This window comes from Solanum pennellii, chromosome 3 (genome assembly GCF_001406875.1).
Source record: "Solanum pennellii chromosome 3, SPENNV200".
Classification (NCBI taxonomy): domain Eukaryota; kingdom Viridiplantae; phylum Streptophyta; class Magnoliopsida; order Solanales; family Solanaceae; genus Solanum; species Solanum pennellii.
The window spans coordinates 26,053,588-26,059,045 of NC_028639.1; the positions used below are offsets into that span (position 1 = coordinate 26,053,588).

The 5,458-nt window shown below is 36.9% G+C and overlaps 1 pseudogene; it reads left to right on the forward strand.

Annotated features, from left to right (window-relative positions):
• The first annotated feature begins 4,086 nt into the window (after positions 1-4,086).
• LOC107013282 lies at positions 4,087-5,374 on the forward strand (annotated as a pseudogene).
• The last annotated feature ends 84 nt before the right edge of the window (positions 5,375-5,458 follow it).

Sequence of the window (5,458 nt, forward strand, 5' to 3'; positions counted from 1 at the left end):
TGCAGCTGTTGAAGGAAGATGGGGAAGTCTGACCAAGTGTGGGGTTACGGAGTGCGTGACGGACCGTTGTAGCCATGATGGTCCGTCCTGCTGGTTCGTCATGAATATCAGACAAGTAATTCCAGTACCCAATTTTCAAGAGTTCAAGTGTTATGGAACAGAGACCCCTGATGGACCGTTGTGCCTGTGATGATCCGTCATACCTGCCGTCGAGGGTTATGAAGAGAGCAGTAGAAGAAATTGCACAAGTATGGGACGACGGAGTCCATGACGGCCCGTCGTGACCGACGATCCATCGCGAGGTCCGTCGACCCAGCCGCGCTTTACAGATATCTACCAAATAGAGTCCTTATCTAATTAGGTTTTTATTTTTCTTTTATAAATGGTTCGAAAAACCTCGTTTTTGGGGTTAGGCTCTGGATTATTTTTAGACTAGGGATTATTGGTAGACTCTTGCACTACACCATTTTAGGCCTATGGCCACACTAAATCTGAGTAACGCTTGAAAAGTGTTGCCTAAAAAATTTTTGGGAACACTTTTAAAATGTAGCCTAAATTTTTATGTTCTGGAACCAATAATATTGGCAACACTTGAAAAGTGTACCCTTTAATGGTATAGGTTACACTTTTTAAGTGTTGTCATAGTATGAAATTAATGGCAACAATTATTTATATATATGGCAACACTTTTAAAGGGTCCTATTTTTATAATTGTAAATACAACACTTTAGAAGTGTGGCCTAACAAAAATTTCACCAAAATATTATATTCCCTCCAACATTTCTAGTCTCCCTCCCATTTTTATTGGCCAAAAAAATAATTGTTAAAATATTTGGAAAAACAAATTGGGGCTTAGAGAGGAAGCTGAGAACATACGCACGATTCTAGTATCCCTACCATTTCTAGTCTCCCTCCCATTTCTAGTGTTGTCATACTTACGCTCAAGAACATACGCACGATTTCTTTTCTCAAGAACTTCAAATCGACTGAATGAGCTGAAAATCGAAGAGAGGAAGCTTAAAATCGGAGGAGCTGAAGAGAGGAAGCTGAAGACTGAAGCAGAGTTGAAAATAGGAGGAGCTGAACTGATTCTACTCTCCAAAATCGGAGGAGCTGAGCTTAGAAGATGTTGACCAACTGATTCTACGCTCCAAGCTTTGTTAGTGTAAGACGGTTTTTCCCCAAATACGAAAATACGATTTCCTTTACAATTTTCCGTCAAAATTGTTTACAAATTCCTTGTTGAAGATCGAAGAGCTGAAGAAAGTGATTTTTGTCACATATTTTTTGTTGATGAGTTGCTCTTTTCATCAAAGATTCTTTGTTAACGAGCTGTTCCGTCGGATTTCACAAATGAACAAAATGTTTCACACATGAACACTCCTCACGTCTTGGGTTGTTGCAACAGTGTTTGTAAGTTGTACTCCTACATTCCAAGTCTGCATAATATGGTAATTCTCAATGCATGACTGTGCTACATGTGTGTGACTTTGTTTACCAATTCTCTGTTGGAATGCATATGACAACAATCTATGTTCCGAGATTATCAACAACTTGAATATCCCTGCTAACCAGACTGCAACTAGCTGTTGCCTGCAATCACATATCTGCATATTGTCTGTTTTAATGTCCCTGTTTTTTTAGTCTTCCTGAGTTCATAGTTGTGCTCACCTTAAGCTTGGTTTGTTCCTTTGTTAACCACGTTGATTATGTCTTGTAGCTATCTGCTTGTAAAATGTTTCTTTTTCCGACTACATGCCTTGAAGTGTTAGAAGTNTCTTTTTTCGACTACATGCCTTGAAGTGTTAGAAGTCATTTTGTTGTTTCTCTATTGCATTTTCAAGTGTACATTAGAAACTTTAGTTGAATAATTCTTAGTTGTTTTGGGATCACCTCGTAGTATGAATTTTTTAAACTTTCTTTGTATTTTGAGTTGCACTATCTGGAAAATGAATCATATGCCTTAGAGATAGACGATATAGGATATATTTTTCAAGTCTAGAAGGGGTAGAGAGGGAGTGATACGCTCAAACTTACTTCTATGAGAAAGAGTAAAATCCGAAAGTTCGCTTGATTAATCAACAAAAATCACCAACACTCAATGATAAAAGTCTCAAGATAACCTAATAATATTACAGAGTCTAACTAATAATCCAGCGTCTAACAATGCGGAGTCTAACCTCAAAAACGAGGTTTTTTGACGGATCATCGTGGCCACGACGGACCGTCATGGACTTCGTCATCCTACACTTCTGCTCTCTTCATTACCCTCGATGGCAAGTATGAAGGATCGTCACAGACACGACGGTCCGTCGAGGGTCTTCGTTCCAAAACACTTAAACTCTTGGAATATGGGTACTGGGATTACTTCTCTGAACTTCATGACGAACCTGCAGGAGGGACCGTCACACACTCGACGGACCGTCGTGGTCTCCGTAACCCCGCACTTAGTGAGACTTCCCCATCTTCCTTCAGCAGCTGCACTACGCTGCCACCTACGGACCGTCACAAGCACGACGGACCGTCACAAGCTCCGTAGGTGGTCTCTTCTGCATTTCGTCACTCAAAATCTTTGCATTTATCTATGGACAGATTTATGTATACCCTATTAATTGTACTTATTTTTTCATTTATAGTATCATCAACATTGAAAAACATTTGTGGAGGATTAAAGGTTTGATTTGACATAGCGAAAGCCTCATGACTAGGTAAGAAACTTTTATCATCTCATAACACATGATTCTGATAGATTACTAGGGAACAATAATAATGGCATACAGTCGTGTCTGCAGTTGTTTGAAATATCTTGTTTCATATGTTATCAATTTTTCTGTTTGTTCATGTAGTTCTTCCAATTTGAATCCGTCCTGCTACTTCTTTCACTTAAACAATCTTATTATTTTGTAGGTTTACTTACTATTGGGAAACAAATTGAAGAGATTTAAACAAAGCAAAAACAATGAATCAATCAACAATGCTAAAGAAAAAGGGTTCCAAACAAAGCTCAAAGTCCATTGAAGAATCTGGATGTTGATATGCAATACCGATCAAGTGCTGAATTGGCCAACAAATTCAAGATTAAGAGAGAACAACTTGCAAATGAACGCAATGATAAAGCTAACAAAGAGCAGGCACCAATATCACATAAACGAATGAATTATGAGGATTTCATTCCACAACAAGGAAAGAGTAAATTCCTTGGGCACAAATCAGTCATTCAATCGTCCTCAAGGGAAGAGCTTAGAACCTTACGTATGATTGGAGGGAAAGGACAAACTAAACAGAGGTTATTTCAATTTGAAGAGTCCATTCAAGATAATGGAACTAAACTTCCTATGAATAATTCTAGGTTCCATACGTCATTCAATAAAGATGTTACTGCTTCAGCACATGCGACTGGAACAACACTAGGTAATGGAGAGGCACGACATGATATTCTTGATCTACCGAATTGCAAACAGGTAAAGAGGAAGCCGGTCATACCATCTACTACTCTTGAGCAGTTTCTAAAAGATCAAGGGATACACAAAGATGATGAAACAAAACGTGACAACAACACAACAAGTGATGTCGAATTTATGCATACTCCTATTATTAATGAACATAACAAAGGATTGGATGATCGTGTGGAACAAGAAGAGGAAATTGACATTGATTGTAGTACAAAAGGTATGTTTTAAACCTTGTAAGATTTAGAACTCATTATAAAAGAAATATCTTATTTCATGTCTGTTACATCAATCTAGAAATGTCGAAGCCAAAAAAAGTTCGAGGACATACAACATGTAAGGATATTCATGCAAGAAATTTGGAAGAAAGAAAGGAGGTGACATTTGATAAAGGACAAGCGGTGGGACCAACTAATAAGATAGTGTGACAATTAAGCAACTTTATAGGAACAATTGCAAGGAATCCTAGATTCATCATCTTGATGTACACTAGTTGGCATGTGGTGCCAAATGATACTAAAAAGCGCATGTGGGAATACGTCAATGTAAAAACAACCACTCTTGAGAATTCATATTTTTTTACTTACTGAAACTAAATATATTTTATTTTGCATATTCCAAATTTCTACTTCAAGTAGAAGGAAAGAAGTGGGTGATGACTGGTCTTCGTGATGCTTGGAGGCGACACAAGCAAAAAATTAAAAAGAATTTTTTTGATAAAAACAGTACCCTTGAGGATATGCTAGCAAAATGTCCTGATGGCATTCCACATAATCAATTCCGCCAGTTGATCGAGTATTGGAAACACCCAACTGTTCAAGTAAGGTTAAAATGGTGCATTTCCACTCATCGACTAATTCTGTGTCATATCTATTCTTTTTATACATATCAAGTCAATTATCTCTTTGTTTTTAACAATAGGCTATATGCGAGATGAATTCTCAAAACAGGAAAAAACAAAAGTGGAGGCATCGAATGGGACCTATTAATTTTGCTAGAGTACGCGGGGCATTGGTAATACTTAGCTGACATTTCATACAAAATTTGATTTTCATTTTTTTGTACTTTATAAGAACTTACTGATTTGTTAAAATTTCTTTTGATATAATTTGTAGCGTGCAGCCAAAGACAACAACGAAGAACCATCAAAGCCTGAAATAGTTATTGCAAATCGTACCAAGACGGGAAAGGAAATCTAGGCTGATACCCAAGTAGCAATAGTAAGTTTTTTTCAAAGAGGATATTAGTGAACTTTATTCAGACTTAACATTTATATTGTGGGGAGTTTGACTACATTAAATTTTAATCACGTATGCCTTCTTCTTCTTTTTCTTCTTGTGCAAGTTCAAGGAGATATCAATTATTTGTCGACATTGTTTAATTATTTTTTACGAAAAGTTTTCATAATGTTTTAATTCTTGATCGCTCTCATAGGATTGGAAATGAAATAGTACTTACAATTCACTATTGATGCCAATTTTATTCAATAGGCTGGACTTCAAAATCGCACAAATTCTGGGGAAACAGCTGATGATGCATTTAGGGCAGTGTTTGGAAAGGAGCAGCCTGGTCGAGTTAGGTGCTATGGTAGATCAGTGAAAACAAGTTCTTTGAAGAAAGATGAGGAAATTAACAATCTAAAACAAAAGCATGCCGATGAAATCACTTCTCTAAAGGAAGAATTGAGAGAAGAAATGCGACATTTATTCACTCAATTGCTGCAAAACAACCCTGGACTGAATTTTCAAGATATACCAGGGTGTGTTGGATCTAACCTTGCTTCACCTATTGATGCAAGTAGTGCACAAGCTGTAAGAGGTACAAATCTTCTATTTTCTTCGGGGTCAACTCAAGATTCGGTTCTTCAAAAGGTATTTTGTATTTCAAATTCGCTGTTAATAGTGTCAATATTGTTTTTCTTCTAGTTTAGTTGGTGTTCTTGGTAATGAAATTCAAAACTTATTTTTACTTGTCTAAGTTTAGTCCACCAATTTATAACTGTTAAGAAT